General features: G+C 37.0%; 1 protein-coding gene across 2 annotated transcripts in view; it reads left to right on the top strand.

Annotated features, from left to right (window-relative positions):
- The window catches only part of LOC120624240 (cytochrome b reductase 1-like), a 102,656-nt gene that overhangs the window by 30,583 nt on the left and 52,464 nt on the right, over positions 1–19,609 (top strand). The window lies entirely within an intron of this gene.

Raw genomic sequence — 19,609 nt, forward strand, 5'->3', positions numbered from 1 at the left:
CGATATCATATTCCTAGGCCATTAAATATAACTGACACGGACTTGAGGTATGACCTTGTGGTTATTGTAGGTGCAGAAAAGATTTTTTAAACGATTTAAATATTTATAGTGAAAGAATATCATATTAATATCATGTGGATAGCGTGTGGATAAATATGATCCGTAGTTTTAAGAACTGGAGTTACCGACATAGCTCAGAGAGTAACGTTTGGGTATCAAGGTCCTGGAACACCGGCAAACGCAACGTTGGTCACCCCAGACGTGCTGGACCATCATACGAGTCGCTGATAGTCGCTGGAAACAAGCGGCCCAGGACTGGATTCTGGAAATCCTAACTAATCAGCAGTAGATGTCAAAGTCGAGGTGATTATCATCATCATTAACACATATACCCTTTACCGGCCCACTACAGAGCACGGGTAGGAGACCCACAATAAGAAGGGGTTAAGGCCGTAGTCCACCACGCCCCAGTGGCCCAGTGCGGATTTGTGGAAAGTCGAGGTGGCGATGATGAAAGATAAGAACGTCTGATATATTAAAATTAGTTACTATGTGACGGAAAAATTAACATAGACACTATCATAGACACAAATAAAGTCATTGGCAGAGTGAAATATCTAGAGCTTGTTGACTTTCATTCCAGTCCAGTTAGTAGACGTTATTAGCACCTAAAATATGTTGCTAGATCAGCGTCGTAAAACGGTTTTTGCGTGAAAGAAATTGTTTCTTTAAATAAAAAAAAAACCAGTATCTGTTGAGAATTGAGAGCGATGAGAGCGGAACGAGTCGGTCTGGCTTATGCACTTGACAGATCATCCGCCATTTTTAAGTACCTTTTAAGCAGCGTTCACACGAACCTTGTATTTCTTAATAGGTTACGGCTCATTACATGTTATCGTAAAATAATACGTGACACTTTATGAACAGACAAAACTATTTCATGATTCTAAATACCATGTATAATTGGTTGTTTATTATTACTGGAAACAAGGTACTGGCTAAGTGCTATTCTGACTCGTTTGTTTTTTTAACATTTTTGTTTTACGAATAGGCTTAATAGGTAATAAAAACTAATTTTATTTAAAATATAGCAAATGCAGTCCTTTCCTATCCTTCCCTTCCCTTCTAGTTTTAACCTAACCTAAATTATGTATATATATTACGTATATTTATTAAAATTATCTATACATTTTGGTATATATGTATATATATATATCAACACTCTTGACACTATCCCGTTCTCTTGCTGTAATTCCTGTCTACAAAGGTTGCCTGTAAGAGATTGCTTGCAGCAATAAGGCCGCTTACTGTTTCTTTTCCTGTATTTTATACGTGCAATAAAGTGTTTCTTCTTTATTCATAATTGATTGTTTTCCTTGCCATATTTCATAATTGAATAGAAGTCATTGATTTTACATTTTAATTGGCAAATTTCGTGGTGATGGGGTAGACCGTAGAATCCTATAGGTTTTTATAGCAAACTACAAGTGAGTCTTTAAACTTGGAAACCGCTTTTTTACTAAGGTTCGGAGGGCTTAGTAAGTAGTAAATAATAATTTAACAATAAAATCTGTTTAAATAACTACATAAATTTTAATGTGAGTTTTCTCATTAATGTTTTGACGCCTGTGATATCAACTGTTTATTGATACAATAGCCATAAAGTCTGTCTCACCCTTTTTTTTATACTTATTAATGCTTCGTAAATATAACATTGAGTTGTTAGTATGTAAGATATATTTCATAAATTGATAAATATTCATTAGTTCATTAGTCCAGTCCAAGCTACGCTTATTTATTAATTTGTTAACTAAAAAAAACAACTCTTATGACGTCACGGCTAAAGGCATGACGCTCTCCTGTTGCTGCTTTTGTATTAATATTACGTGAACATTTACTCAATTATATTTCTAGCTACTACAAAGTATGATGCTTCATATGTGCCTCGCATTATAAGGCTAGCACCCGTGACTTCGTCTCCGTAACACTTTATTTTGATATTTTTTGAAGCAAGCACGATATCCCACTGTCAAACAAACAAAAAAAAATTAAAAAATGTGTGTTTTGGTCATGCTGCCGTTATACCTAATACCCAATTGAGCGTAATAAGAGTCAGTTATACCTACGTCAATATCCCTTGGTTTATTAAGAATTAAACTCATAATCTCAAAAAAAATTTAGTACCTACTTTTTTTGTTAATCTAATCTAAATCTTTGCCATCTAAAGTTTAGTATTACTTTTACTTCCATTCATTAAATCGCTATATTTGCATATTACGATTACAAAAGATTTAAATAATATTGTACAAGTTTTTAGCATGCGCTCTACATATTGAGACATATAATTCACACAGCGTATACTATTACTAATAGAAACAGTGTTAAGTAATATGATGCAGGTAATTACCTTCATTGTTACATCATTAATAATTACGCTAGAAAATATTCATTCATGAACAATACGAATACAGTTTCACCTGCCTGTTCCTCTAGGGATAATTAAATCGATTTTGACCCACATGGTGTTATTCGATGTAACTGAGGTATCTATTTCAACTACGCGTATTACGGTTATTTTACAATTATTTGCTAGAAACAAGTTACTGACGCCCGGAAGCTGTAATGATAGTAAATTAACGCTGTGAATAGGTATTCACGTATTTATATAGAAAAACGAAAAACAAGATATTTATCGACTTTCTATTGGATTCAAGTTGATGAATTTTAGTATACCTACTTGATAAACTACTTTACTTACTTCAAATGAAATTTATTTAGAATTTTGACTTCAGTATTATTTTTTCACATACCAGGCATCTGCTTATAGCTTTCTGTGGCATAACTTGTCCGGGGAAGTATTACCGGTCGGAAAGGCGTGGTTGCCAGTGTAATTAAAGGCACATGTAGGTAGATGCCTACAGGGGTCAGGGCAGTAACTTTCCACTAACCTTCACTTAAGATTTTTTTTTTGCAAAAAATGACAAATTATTATTTTTCATTGCCTGAATATTTTAAACGTTAAATACATCTTAGTTTGGATTATATTAGGCTTCAGTCTTGGCAGACAGGTTATCACAATATGTCATAACAATCCTGTATCCATCATGTTTTCCTTAAAATTGATAGATTTAGCTTACAAAATCTACTAATTCGGTCAAAGCAAATTCATTATTAAATATTATTTTTATCATAAACTGTCTAAATAGCCCGTTTAACCAGGGCGTAGATAAGCTTAGTGTGTAGGCGACTTTAAACAGTCAACGCTTGACCCTCTTCGTTCAAACTGTGGCAGGATTAAAGAGGGCTTTGCTTTTTGCATAACGCTGCAGTTTAAGAGTTCCTCGGGGATTCATCGGAAAAGTTGAATTGTGTGCTTCTACATTTAAAACCTTACAGCGTTGGGCAATAAGGGAATAATCTTCTGATGTTTGTGTTGTTGCATATATCTAATTGGTTTAGAAACCAGTTTTTTATTGATAAAAGATTTTTTGCTCGGCTCTCATCTAACCTTAGTATATCTATAATAAAACTCACTAGAACTGACTGTCTTACATATATGGTACAGAAGACGGGTCTAAAAGCATATCAGCATTCATCAAATATATAACCCTAAAGTGTTGAAAGTGGTCATATGTAAGCTTGTCTATGAAAACGTAACTATATATATATTCATAAGTTGACCTTAATATATAACTGGCAGCTTCTAATAGCTATTAAGTTGTAGACAATAAGGTTATTCCTGATAAGTTACATTGTGTTTGGTTAGAATTTAGTATTCATACGAAATAATTATGTACATGTGCAATATACGAGCGCATATAGATATAAAATTAAATTTTTAATTATCCATAGAAAACAATATTACTTTGACACCTGCAGATGCGCTTGTTTCAATCTATCTCATAAAAGATACATTTCCTGGAAACTAAAGTGATTTTCTATGTTGGAAACGGGAACTTTCTAGAAGTAGGTACATGTAAGTTTTATTTTACTGGCGGATATAAAATTTTATTATCGCACGTCTAATTTAACGTTAAACGATCTCTTCCTCTCACTTTGATTACCGCATTTTAACCTTACAAGTCTCTATCTATACTACCATGTGATTGAATTTTTTGGCGACTCATAAATTCCATTTTGATTCATAAAAAGCTTTCTTCAGCTATTTATTATTTGCCCGAATCTTATATAATAGTAAAGAATTTTTTTAATCTGGAATATAAAGTAATTTCGCTCAGAATAGGAGTAGCAATTATTTCCGGTTGTCATTCACAACTCTTCTTAGGCTTATTTTATAACTAGGCTATTTTTTTGCGCCCAATGAATCCTTTTATTTGATACAGAAATAAGCTACATTTTAATATCATTTCTTTCCTCATCTAGTCTGCCATGTCTGCCATATTGAATTATAACATGGCGGTTCAAATAGTCATGCGCAACATATGAAGAAACTACTTAGATACTCTGCATTTCTCTAGGTACTGATGGAGGGTAAATACAAACGGACGTATATTGAAGGCGTAGAGTACCTAAAATTATAACCCTACCAAGGTCGTATACCATATTCAGTTCGTATTCCAGGAACAAGTCATTCTAACAATACCACGTATCTATTACCATAGAACCGACGAAGTTCGGTATACCTTTCAATTGTGTGGCTGTTCTTTGTTATTGAGCAGATAGGGGTAATCAGTGTTGTATAGGGGTGGTAGAGGCGGGGACCCTTTGTTGTCTATCATTTATTGATCACTTTTTCACGGATTATCACCGGTGCTCTACGAGTATGTGGTATAACGTTTATAGACACGTTAAGGGTTTGACTTTTAATATATGTACACCAGTAGCGTTATTGTGTTATTGTAGGTTTTGGTGTTGGTAAACGAATGTTACAACCACGTTTGGTAAACCTGTAATTTTATATAGTGGTAAACTCGATACAAATTTGACAGATTCACAATACGTACTCAGAAGTGCAATTGTTTACATTAATATTTTCCACTAGAGTACAAATCAATTTTAGTGCTCTGTGCACTACCAACGCTGCGCTTACTGGTGCGGTCTCAATTCCAGTACCTTGGCAATATTCTAATAATTAAAATAATAATAAATAAATATACTACGACAATACACACGTTACAGCAACACATCGTCATATATTATGTATAGTATTTATGCTATATAGTTTATTTGTATTTATTTGTAATATATATATATTATTTATATATTTGTATAATTTTAAATCTTATTTATTGCACCACCTACCTCTTTTCTATGTTTTTTCCTTTTACGCCATTGGTTGCCTGGAAGAAATCGCTATGTAGCGATAAGGCCACCAAATTGTACTCTCTTGATATGTATTTATATATCTGTAACTACTTTTTTTCTTTGGTGTACAATAAAAGTGAATTCATTCATTCATTAATCGTCATCTAGCTCCAAAGTAAGCGTAGCTTGTGTTATGGGTACTAAGATGACTGATGAATATTTTTATGAATAATATACATAAATACTTACACTATGCATATTAACACCACACTGAAAAACATTCATGTTTATCACACAAACATTTTTCCAGTAGTGGGAATCGAACCCACGGCCTTGGACTCAAAAAGCAGGGTTGCTGCCCACTGCTCCACTCGGCCGTCATTTTATGTTGAACGAATATATTCGCAGGCATAAATCTATACATGGGAGAGTTTGTTCGCCACATAAGATATTAAGACGGACATCTGTCGTTGCATCAGCCTTGCTCTAATCTACACTTCCTCCTAATAAAATAAATGTATATCTTAGACACCCACTCACACATTTACTAGATTGCATGTCACATAGGCAATCGTCGAAGATTAATGGTGTACTTTGTTCTAATTTTCTTTTAAATTCGAGATGTCTTTTGTATACTCCTATTGCTTGATAAACTTTTAATCGAATCTTTAATGTTTCCCTCTGGAATGGCGGAGATTTTATAACCGTCAACTTAACTTTTGAGATGTAAGTACAACCGATTTAGCACCAATATTAAATTAACTTTTTTATATAAACAAAAAAAGTTATTTTAATATTGACTTTAATACATAACTGAAACACAAATACGCCATCCTTAGGCGAACGAAATAGTTAATGTAAGGGTAGCGTTCGCAAATTGTAAGAACTTAAACACTTAGTAATGTACTCGTACAATAGTTTAGTTAGTATTTCGCATTTATAATATTAGTAAAAATATAGATAGCATTTATTGGATGAAATCTCATGAGGCATGCCTATTGATAGTGCATATCTACTGATAGTGAACTGCAAGAAAATGTTTTTTTTAAATTATACTGGTATAATGGAATGACAAGAAAAATGTCGGGATTGGTAACATAATTAGGTATAATTAGGTATTCGCTTAAGTTTGTAGTTGGTATACTAATTTAACCTTATCTATATGTAAATGAACAACGTGAACATATTAGATAGAAACATGCTAACGAGTTGTTTAACATAATTTCAGTGAGAACGGTCTATGTAGGTACAGTTTTCTGTTCTTTTGTAATCGCATTGCAGTTTGTAAAATTTGGTCTACATATTTTTAAATATTGCGGTTACTATGATTGTCTAACTTGTATATTGTATAACTTTTGACAGTCAAGAGAAATGAGAAATTTATTGTTTTAATTTAATTCAATACTTAGTAATAATAGATATAAAATATCTCTTGCTTCAACGGTGAAGGAAACCATCGTGGGAAACCTGCATGCCTGTGCAGTCCATTAATCTGCACTGGGTTATCGTGGACCGTAGTGGACTTCGTCAAAAACCTTTCTGATTGTGGGGGAGACCCGCCCTTTAGTAGGTCGGTAATGGGTTGATATGATAATGATGATGGTAACGAGCTGTTTTCCATAATTTCAGTGAGAATGGTATATGTAGGTACAGTTTTTTGTTCTTTGATATAGCAGATTATAAAAGTTTACCAAATATAAAACACTGAAGTTTTATATTCGGTAACTATGATTAATATCTAACTTGTATATTGTATAACTAAAGGTTAAGTGGTTATAATCAACGTTATGTTATTGAATGAACTCGTAATTAAATAATGTGATATGTTCAGGCCGTAGCACAGGCATGCAGATTTCCTCACGATGTTTTCCTTCACCGGTAGAGCAAATGATATTTTATTTGCTTGAATTAAAAACGCAAATAACTCTGAAAAGTTAGAGGTGCTTGCCGTAAATCGAACTCCTACCCTGCGCAAAGGAGCACAAAGTCCTAACCACTGGGCTATTACCGATTTACAAACATTTTATCTGCTATTATTGACGATCTTGTTAAAGATATTGTGAATGTCATAGTATACATAAAATTTAATCGATTTAATTTTTAACGTGCTACAAAGTTACTTCAAGGTCAATCGCCTTTTGAACGAGCAACCTGTCATGTTGACGATAAAAATCAACATAGACCCACTACCGATCCTTTCTCTTTTGGACAAAATTTTATCAGAAACACCTGAGCCTTGTTAGTAAACACTTGCTCAATAAGCATTAATACTCACTTTTGTTTTAGACCAAAATTGAGAAGTATATGTTACATCTCAAATTATTAATTTCCATGTTTAACATGTCCTATGTACAAAAATTAAACTAAGTAAATAAAATCTAAAAACGTCTTCGAAACCACCGCAGCGAGGCATAGTAGGTACCTAAGATGCTGGCAACAATTTCCCCTTTGAATGGCCCAACTAATTCTTTGGCCAAAGTAACTGCCAGCTCTAGGGTTACCAGTATACTCGAGTTTGAGCCCGTGTCCGTATGGTCCCAAACCCTACTCCAAACGGCACAACAATTAGACTGCTATCAAGGTTTTCCTATGTGTACTTATTGGCCTGATTACTACATGCCCTTACCAATTATGAAAAATATTTAATTGGAGCGTGCAATTTAATAAGTAATTGTACAATATTACATATATATATATATATTTTACGTCTAAAAGTTATGTTATATAAGTTTCAACACTTTGTCTGTCAGTATGCGTTATCACTATCAAATAATGTTGTATGCATAACATAGGTAGGTTTTCCGTTGTCATAATTTCGGGTCACCAAATCAGGGTCATCATGTTGGGACCTTATTCGCAGAGACGTATCACTCACATTGCATCCATCTATTTTGAAATATGAATAAATGATTATTATTAAAACTTGCCCCTAGTGCCAGTTTAATAGTTTACTGTTACTTTCGCGACAAGTAAGCAAAGGCCGACTGTCATGGGTTTAAACATAGAACCCTTATCTGAGAAATACGCAAAAAAAAAACTGGAAATTCTGAATTGTAATTTATTTTGGTTTCATTTAAATTCCATTTTACACAGATCACCCAGCGCTCTTTTATAAATAAACACTTTTTATGGTTTTTAATATTTATCATCCATATACATCATGTGTAAATCAAATCATAATAGAGCCATTTCGAAGTAATAAGTATTCTACAAAATGACAATCGCACATGGTCGTGTCGGTCAGTAGATTCAGACAGCCGGAAAATCACGTTGACGTGGATAATGTCTGGGTATTCATTTAGGTACTCGTATAACTGACAAATGGAATCCATTGTGACAATTTTGTATCACGGCGTTTTTTATCAAATTTGTTTGCATTGGATATAACACATATAAATTATCGAATATTTGTTTAATACAACAAATGCACACTTGGCTACAAACATGCTAAGTGGAGCAATTATAAAGTCTAGGTGAACGTTGGGACTTTTGGAATTAATGGGCATTTTATATTTCTTAGATATTGAGTTATTCTTTCGTAATAGAGGTACCCTTATGACTCAAAGAGAACGTTAAGACAATTGTCCTGCTTAATATTAGAGCTGATATCTAATAATACCTATATAAATTAAAAAATTAAAAAACAACCGACTTTCAATATAGTCTACGTTATTCTACTAGTGAAGCCCTTTCAGTTGCTACCCATACCTAATAAGGGAGTTGAGAATCGATATGTTATCCGTCAATTTTTGGCGACCGCCATCTTTAACCGATTTTCATCAAACAAGAACACTCCTGACTAATTCACCTTTTACGCAAAATAACGGGCCAAAAAAAGACTCTCACTCTGGAAACACATACACATCCAACTTATTACGTCCCGTGGTTTTTGCGTCGGGAGTTAAAATGTGTACCTATTGACATTTTTTAAACCAATACTTATCGATACACAAGTCTACGGTGCGAGAGAGATCTTCAATTCTTCACTCGTCGGAACATTTACTTGATTAACAAATGCTGGGGTGTTTTATTATACAAGCAGATATCACATTTCATTGACAAATGCGTCGAGTTTCTATGCAATTGTCGGGGTCGTCGAACCGCGAGGATGTAGTAATTTGTACGTTATTACTAACTTTCCACCTAACCCGGGGGTTTAACGACGGTGGATTTCACTTCCAAGATAATATGCATATTGGAAAATTAAGCCGCGTTTCCATTGTGCATGTTATTACAGGAATGACGTCACATTTGCGTGCAAGTTACTTGTAGAGTAACGTGTTTACTAGAGCTTGCAACTTTCATGCAAGGTGGAGCCTTGCAAGTAAGTTTTGTGCCAGATTTCTTTCATGCACTTTGAATCTTTCATTCAGGAGTTCAGAGCAGTAGCCTTAGTACAATATTTGCTCGCTCGCAATCGAGGAGTCGTTTTCGACTATGAAAGTCATTTAAAATATCAGAGTAAAATGCATCTTATTAACATTAATATAAAGCTCAGATTTGCCTACATTTTTCTAGCTCGGGCTTGAGATCAAACGCTTGCAAAATTAAAATCAGAAGTACAGGATTTGCGACGTGAGAAATATTAGGTCCATTTTACTTCAAAGGTTATTTTTATACTAAGGCTACAGACTAGTGCTGTCATCGTTTCTTCATGCGAGAGCCGAGAATGACATAATATTAATCTACTTAATAGTAAAATATGCCATAATATGCGCACTTATATTGCACTTGCCCCCAAGTAAAAGTAGCGCGCTTTGTTTTCAAGTTCAAGCCTACTTACATGACTATAACATGGTGTAAGTTTCAACTACTCAAGCTGCATGTAATTTCATGGAAGACACTAGCACAATCACTAACGCGCCAGTGGAACGCGGCCTTATTTTAACGGACGTAGAACGCGTTCAAGAACATACTGTTATTAAATAATATTTGAAATATCCTTGAATACGATTGGTATTGTTAAAACTAATTTATATATAATCTTTTCGTTTATATAATAATATATTATGCAATGAAAATGAAGCTTAATTTGCTATGCTTCGCGAAAAGCAGGAGAATTACTTGTATGACAAATCATTCACTCAATCACAATTTTTGATTGACAAACTGACCTTGGTCAGGATTGTTCTGGGAATGTAATCGAGAATGTTGTTTGATTTTAAAGTAGAAAAAATTTAAATAAAGAATGTGATACCTATCCAGGGAAAGATGAGACCAGACTTATTTCAAATAAATTTAGAATATAAAAAGTAAAATATGAGAATATCCATTAGAAAATTACCTAAAATGTAAAATGAATGCAAAACACTGTTTGGTTAAACAGCTGGTAATAATTAATGGATACGGCTAGTAATGTAATAAAAGCAAATATAACTTTTAACTACACTTAAATAAATAGCGGCAAACTTTTTACAATACCGTAATGCAAATTGCATACAAATGCAAATTAGAATCCACAAAGAATTAGAAGTAGACGGAAGTAAAGAAAAATGTTTTTCCAAAGAATGGAGCAAAATTTTGCTGTTTTCTTGTAAGTTAAGTTAATTTTATGAAATCAGTACTTTTAGTCGCTAGGTAAAAGAATTTATTTATTTTGGTATCGAAATATTCCAATTATGAATTAAGAGTATTCAACATTAAAAATTCATGTATTTCCAAAGTAGGCTTACGCTATATTATGCATTTTTGGAACTTCAAGTCTGTCTGTTCGTAGTGACTCCACCGAGACGAAGCCGGTAAGAAACTCAGCAGTTTCTGTAACTGTATTCAAAAGCGAATTTTCATAAACTTACGCAACGGAAAGAAAAGACAAAGTTCTATATATTATACGTAAGTACATATATTGTTTCACGCTTTATAAGTGCCTAGGCCTACATGAATACAGAATTTTTGAATATATATTATATGCTTAAGAGTGATAATAATGGCCATCAAATATTTTCGTAATGTTTAAGTTTACATTAGCTAGTAATGTCAAAGCGATATCATAAAGTCAACAGCTATTTATGAGAAATGAGTAACGACAAGAGACGTATAACAAGGTTAACATTGATAAACAATTAGAAATTAAACAGAGAACACGCATATAACGGCTTGTTTTTTAATTATATACAATTAAATGAGCTATTCATATTAGCAAAAGAAAACAGTGGTGCTAATTGTGTTCTACTTAAATCTCTAAACAAAATTAAGTTGGCATGTCAAAAAATAGTGCTATCCTTTTCCGGATGATACAGAGTGAAAAGGACAGCACTACTTTTAAACCTCAGTCTCGCTGAATTGAGTTTGATTGAGGGAATATTATTGTGTACAACTGAATTGGCACCGCTATTTATATAAAAAAATCGCCGTGTGTTGACTGCAGATCAGAATACAGTTGTCACGACCCCTCCTCTCGCTGAGTACGAGCCAACCAAGGGAATTTAACGGAGAACAGGCAGTAGAGTCTTCCGAGACAATACTACGATGTACTATGATCACCAACCTGTCTTCCCAGCGTGGAAATTATGAGCAAACCCTCCCGTTGGGACAGAGCACTGGACTATAATGATGATAAACTTCATTTATATTATGAAAATTAAGCCTAATTTGCTATACTCCGCGAACAGCAGGAAAATCTGTATGGTGTAATTTATAATTTCTTCAATACGTATTTCTTCAATATACTCCGCACCAAACAGATATTCGGCAATGTACCCTGTAAGCACGTTCCGGTTTCGCTCTGAAACCGGAGCATCCTCAAGAGATGTTGACTTTACAATGAATTATTGTTAAGAGAAAAATTAGCCAAATGTGTCGTCTTTTACTTCATTTAAAATAAATATTAGAATGCTCCTCAGCCTATTAATGTTAAACTGCAAGCTGACTTGGCATAAGAGAAAAGGATGTAGAACTTTAACCCTCCAGACTGCTTGAATATCCCTATCCCTACTAATATTATAAATGTGGTATTAGAAGTAATATAGGATGCTTTTTATCCCGAAATTAAGCTCAGTTCTCGTGGGAGAGGTAACGAAAGTGTTTTACGATTTTACACCAGGCTTAGCTATCCTAAGTACATAAAGTGCTGCCACATTTATGAGGCACATGTCTTTCGAAAAACAAAAACAAAAGCGGACGAAGTCGCGGGCAACAGCTAGTAACTAAGATTCTTAAACTGAGTTCGACAGAATAACACAATATCTAACTCTTTTTTGCCTGATTTGATATTCGAATCTAGAACCTCTTCATCATCAGTTTTCATACACTTATTTCTTACAATAGCGTACAGGGAGAAAGTTGTAAGTGGGTTTAAGTAAGCTTTATGTTTCTTGCGGATAGCTATATCATCAAACTTCGCAATAACTGACTGTAGTATTGCACGTATTCGCCACGGTATCGCTTAAGTGATGGTGCGGTTGCGTGAAGTAATCCATTGACACAACTCTACCCTTAGTACTGTTATCTTAGTTATCTTGGAGTATACGCTGAAACGTAAAATTAAAATAGAAGTTTTCTTCCTTATACTAAAGTGGAACGTCCACAAATCTACGACACTTAATCATAAAAATCTGTAGCAAAGAATTTACGTTTCTAAAACGACAATTTTTTTTTACATATTCCTACCCAAGGGGGGGTGGTATGAATTCCCTATACACCCACCGTTGGGAGAAGCGGGTGGGTGGACGGCTAGCTTCCCACATTAAGTCCATTTTGCTATGATTTATGTTTCGATACTCACATAAAGCGACTTCAAGCGACTCAGAGCGAGCGAATGTTATACTAAAGGTACTAAACACTTTCATAGTACTAGGCACCTTTCTCTGCGTCGTAATGTTTACTTAGGATAGCTTGACAATATCACAGTAGAGCAGGAGTCATACATAGGTGAGATGAAGCAATATAAATAGAACAATCGTGCGGTAATCAGAGTCGAGAGAGGAAGGATCCTTACTGGTCTCAATATTAAGAGCAGTTGTAGTGAGAAAGGCGACTTTTTGGCATTTTGCTAAAGCTTTGTTTCAGACCTGGTATTTATATAAGGAGCTCTTCTACCAACCAGCTAGTTTTTAGCTACCTTTCCGATTCTCTTTAACGCCATCGGGAAAGAAAGAAACAGAGAAGAGTTGCACTCGTGGGTTTCACCTATGTAACGTACCTACTCGTTCCTTTTGCTTGATGCAGGATAAGTGTGAAAAATATCAAAAAGCCGTCATTTTATTAGCACGGCACTCGGTGTCGGCATCTTCTATCAGATACGACGAATATATGTATCTCGGCCGACTGTAGACGGCCGATTGGCGCAGTTTGCAGCGACCCTGCTTTCTGAGTCCAAGACCGTGGGTTCGATTCCCACAATTGGAAAATGTTTGTGTGATGAACATGAATATTTTTCAGTGTCTCAGTGTGTTTATATTAGTATTCATCAGTCATCTTAGTACCCATAACACAAGCTTACTTTGGGGTATATTTATATTTATTTATATCTCTGAATTTGATGCTTAATACGTATTCACGTTATGTACAATAAACTACCTAAATTGATAGATATCTATTTATATATTTTACATCTAAATGAAGGTACAAATTATAATAAATCTTAGTCCTAAAATCTGGTGGGAAGGTACTCCTATAAGCGACATATTAATTACTACTGAAATATGGTACCTAGTGGTCATTAATATAAATAAATAAATAAATGAATATACTACGACAATACACACATTGCCATCTAGCCCCAAAGTAAGCGTAGCTTGTGTTATGGGTACTAAGATGACTGATAAATATTTCTATGAATAATATACATAAATACTTATAATATACAGATAAACACCCAGACACTGAAAAGCATTCATGTTCATCACATAAATATTTTCCAGTTGTGGGAATCGAACCTATGCGCCAAGGACAATTAAGTTAATAGACAACATATATTATTTGGAAGGTCGCAACGCAATGCCATAGTTTCAGTCTCATATGTGGTTTGCCTTGCTTGGTCTAAAATTACAACTGCATTACCAGAGACGGTGTCAATCATACAGTCTATTGCACCGGTTTCTATCGGCGATAACAGAAAACCTGTCTGTTTCAACGTTTGAGGCACTTCAAAGCCTTGTAAGTATCACTTATACAATTAGAGTTATATTATGAAGAACCTTAACGAGACAAAAATTTATAACTAATGCCTGACTCAACTCTCTTACCGACCGGCTCTTTTAAATTTGTACTGCCGCCTTAGAATGCTATAAGTGGAATCTAAATCTTTGTATACCGATTTGAATGAATTTTTCGGTATGCGTTTGGGTGGCACCCTGGATGGTTTAGATTCACAAATCAGCCTGATCAGCCCTACTCGTACGTCTAGGCTCTTGCGAGACTGAATTCTCTACAGCACGGCTACTCTTGCCTTTGCAGGAGACAAAAATGATAACCCCTGATTATATCCTCTGACAAAGATAAAAACCTCCTAAAGCTCCTCCACCTGCTAAAGTATCATCACATCATCATCATCACATCAACCGATAGACGTCCACTGCTGGACATAGGTCTTTTGTAGGGAGTTCCAAGTTCCACGATTCTGAGCCGCTTGGATCCAACGGCTACCTGCGACGCGCTTAATGTCGTCTGTCCACCTCGTTGGGGGTCGACCAACGCTGCGCTTACCAGTACGGGGCTGCCATTCCAGCACCTTGGGACCCCAACGTCCATCCTTTCTCCGAACTATGTGCCCGGCCCATTGCCACTTAAGCTTCGCGACTCGTTGAGCTATGTCGGTAACTTTGGTTCTTCTACGAATCTCCACATTTCTGATTCGATCGCGTAGAGATACTCCGAGCATAGCTCTCTCCATCGCCCGCTGAGTGACTCTAAGCCTTCTTATGAGGCCCATAGTTAACGACCATGTTTCAGAGCCATAGGTCATCACTGGCAACACGCACTGTTCGAAGACTTTCGTCTTCAGGCACTGAGGGATTTCTGACGAACAGATGGCACGGAGTTTCCCGAACGCTGCCCATCCGAGTTGGATTCGGCGGTTCACCTCCTTCTCGAAATTGGACCTACCTAACTGGATCGTGTGTCCTAGGTATACGTATTCGTCAACAATTTCGAGTGCAGTGTTCTCAACGATTACTGGTTGAAGCGGAACATGAGCATTAGACATAATCTTCGTCTTGCTCATGTTCATTCGTAGGCCAACCTGTTGAGAAGCTCTGCTGAGGCCATCGAGCATCGTATTTAGGTCTCCCAGAGTCTCTGCCATTATGACTACATCGTCGGCAAACCGAAGTTGAGTGATGTACTCGCCGTTAATGTTGATGCCAAGTCCGTTCCATTCCAGAAGCTTAAAGACGTCCTCCAACGCAGCGGTAAATAGTTTCGGGGAGATAACATCTCCCTGTCGCACACCTCGCTGCAATTGGATTGGTCTCGTAGTCTGATCCTGTATACGAACTGACATAGTGGCGTTTTTGTACAAACACTGCAACACTTGGATATACCGGTAGTCAATTCGGCATCTCTGCAGTGACCTAAACACAGCCCAAGTTTCCACCGAATCAAAGGCTTTTTCATAGTCCACAAACGCTAAGCAAAGTGGCCGGTTATACTCTTCAGTCTTCTGTATAACCTGCCGCAGCGTATGAATGTGGTCTATGGTACTAAAGCCCTTACGGAAACCGGCTTGTTCGGGAGGCTGGAAGTCATCAAACCTACGAGCGAGACGATTCGTAATGACTCTCGAAAACAGCTTGTAGATATGACTCAGCAGCGAGATGGGTCTGTAATTCTTCAACAAGGTATTATCACCTTTTTTGAAGAACAGAACCACCACACTCCTGTGCCATGCCTCTGGCGTTGTGCCTTGGTGAATAACGGAATCAAACAATCGCTGAAGGACTTTCAGTATCGGTTTTCCACCTGCCTTCAGGAGTTCTGCCGTTATTCCGTCATCACCCGGCGCCTTGCCATTTTTAAGCTGCTTGAGAGCCACACTAATCTCGTATAGGCTGACGTCTGGGATATCTTCGGTATAATGTCGAGTTAATTTGGCTCTAGGATCCTTAGCCAAATCTTCAACAGGCGTCTGTACTGTGGTGTACAACTGTCCATAAAAGTTCTCAACCTCACCCAAGATCTCAGGTTTGGAAGAGACAAGACTACCATTATTGGTCTTCAGTCGCATCAACTGGCTCTGACTGATAGACAGATCTCTAGCGAACACTTTAGAGCCTCTGTTTTGCTCGATGGCATTTTTAATACGCTCTGTATTGAAGTGCCGCATATCACGAGTCTGTGATTTAGAGATCTGCCTATTAATCCGCCGGTAAGCGGACGCGTCTGCTATAGACTGTAGTCTCATCTCTTGCCTCTCCGTCATAAGCTTGAGTGTATTGGTTGAGAACCTATTGGCCTTGTTTCTACGGTGGGCCTTGTAGAATTTGGACCCGACTGTTTGGACAGTTTCCACCAGCCTGTTGTTCAAATCGTCCACAGTGTCGCAATCTGCTAGGCAACCGAACCGGTTCTGTAGTTCTAGTTGAAAGCTCTCGGGGTTTTGAATATGGGCACGAGTAGGCCGGAGTGTAGACTTCACCAGTCTGACTCTTTCAAGTTGAACGTTTATACTCAATGTGCCTCTTACCATACGGTGATCACTTCCGGTTTTAACCCTGTTGATCACAGAGACATCATTGAATACATGCCGTTTGGTCGACATGATGAAGTCGATCTCGTTTCTCGTGGAACCATCGGGGCTTATCCAGGTCCATTTCCTGTGTGGCCGCTTCTTGAAGAAGGAGTTCATCATATAAAGGCCCTCCTTCTCCATGAAGTCAGCCAACATTTGACCCCTGTGGTTCCGTTGCCCATACCCAAATTGCCCCACCCTCAACTCTGAACCAGTTCGCTCGCCAAGCTTCGCGTTGAAATCCCCCATCACAATATTGTAGTAGGTGTTCGAGGCATGTATGGCTTTTGAAATGTCCTCATACAAAACCTCTACATCCTCGTCTGGGTGTGCCGAAGTCGGCGCGTATACCTGTATGACCTTCAACGAATACCGTTTGGTAACTCTGAGTATAAGGTATGCTACCCTGCTCGACACACTTTCGACTTTTACAACATTGTTGACGAGAGACTTGTGGACGATAAACCCGACACCACCCTGTGACTGTTGGTCACCCTCCCGGTAGTAAAACAAGTTGCCGGATTCCAAGATTATCGAGTCCTCCCCCTCTCGCCGGACTTCAGACAATCCTATAATATCCCAGCGCAACTTGCTCACCACTTCTTCCAGCTCAATCACCTTTCCATCGGTCCTCAACGTGCGTGCGTTGTATGTTGCCAGGTCAAGTCGTCGGGGTTGGCAGCGGAATCTCTGCCGGAGATTCTTAACACCCCTTGCCCCGCCGTTACCATAACCGCTGCCAGAGCCAGGAATAGCGGGGCCGCCGGGAACTAGGGGCTGTGGTTTTTTTCTCCTTCCCATTAAAGATATGCCCGATAATGACCACGCTGGGCAGGCGGGTTGGTCATCGCAGGGCTAGACTGATCGCCCCGGCGTCGCTGCTGCCCGACACCGGTCTGTGCCATTTGTTCAGCCTAGCCAATTCGAAGTGGTTATACCGCCACTTGTCGGTCGCCAGAGCCTCGTCGGTTAAACGGCAGGGTGCACCACGTGCAGGTGAGGTTGGCAATTTGGGAGGCTGACTGGTACTAGCCACACCCACTTACACCCCTTAAGGAAAAGAAGAAGTTTACCCCGTTTATTATTAAACGTGAGTATATTGTTTGAATATTATTTCCACTTGTGCGCCAATGCTCGGAGTGTTGATAAAGCTGTGGGAGAAGATAAAATTGCGACCGTTCCCCGGATAGAAAAATGTCTTCTGCCTTGCAGGCAAGTGGTTATAATATCCGACGGTGTCAATTTATGTTTTCCAAATGTAAATTAGTTAGTGTTTTAAATAAGTGTCTCATGAGAGTAATGTGTTTAGAATTACCTATTTCGATATGCAGATTAGACATTACTCTTCGTTAGTTATGATTCATTTAGGTAGGTATGTAAAGGATTTTGTACCAACGCACAATCAAAGTAATTGCAAAAGATTTATTATTCTATTTGTGCTCCGCAGCAATTGAGCAGAGTCCTCTTTAAATAGAGACCTCGACATGCCATTTGAACGTTAGGCTTCTTATATTAAAACTAGCTGTGTCGTGTGGCTTTGCCCGACAAATTACGGGATGCAGCATACTACATCGCAGCCAACCTACGTCAATAAATCAGATCTTGAATGTACAGAATTCGAACCGTTACTGTTTTATTTTAAGCATAGATAGCGTAGTTTATTGTTATTAAGATAGAGCTCCATTTTCCATTAATTACAAGCCTATTCATTTGATCTATATATTAATATTTAAAGCAAAAACTGTGTACCCCTGTTTACGAAAATTGCTTGCACGGAGGGGTATGAAATTTCCCTCACTCATAGTTTAATTAGAGATAATATAATATTATAATGCAGCATGATTTTTATCTTAAATTATGCATTAAATTCCCTGACATAATAAACATACTAAAAATCCATAATAATAAAAATAACATACACTCGCATATATATGACACACACACGCATATATAATAACCTTTTAGAGATACTATAAATGTTCTTAACAAAGAAAGGCGATAATTTTTTTTTTATAAAATAGTCAAATTACCAAGTTAGCCTTGGCGAAATCTGTGATTGTAGAAGTATACTCTTCGTCAACAGAACCTCTATAATGTTCAAACTGATAATTCAAATTAATTATGGTCGAATTTCGACCACTAGGCGACCACTAGTAAGGATAAATATAAACATTGACAGCCAGTTGGCGCAGTGGGCATTGAACCTGCTTTCCGCGTCCAAGGCCGTGGGTTCGATTCCCACAACTGGAAAAATGTTTATGTGATGAACATGAATGTTTTTCTTTGTCTGGGTGTTTATCTGTATATTATAAGTATTTATGTATATTATTCATAGAAATATTCATCAGTCACCTTAGTACCCATAACATAAGCTAAGCTTACTTGGGGCTAGATGGCGATGTGTGTATTGACGTAGTATATTTATTTATTATTTATTTATATGGTGGAAAATTAGTTCTTCATTTAAATTATGGGCGACTAAGCAAGACAATGACTATATATAGTTAAGCTTCAGGGCTTAAACCTATATATTGCGATCAGCAGCCCTTCTGCCCAGCGTGGTGATGAGGGCCCTCCCGTTCATATAAGTCTTTAGTCAGCTTAAGAAGCAGAAGTCTTTAGACTGTTATAGGCTTTTGATGATGATGATGAATCGGTGCCGAATTCAATTGACAA

Source organism: Pararge aegeria, chromosome 6 (genome assembly GCF_905163445.1).
Source record: "Pararge aegeria chromosome 6, ilParAegt1.1, whole genome shotgun sequence".
Lineage (NCBI taxonomy): Eukaryota > Metazoa > Arthropoda > Insecta > Lepidoptera > Nymphalidae > Pararge > Pararge aegeria.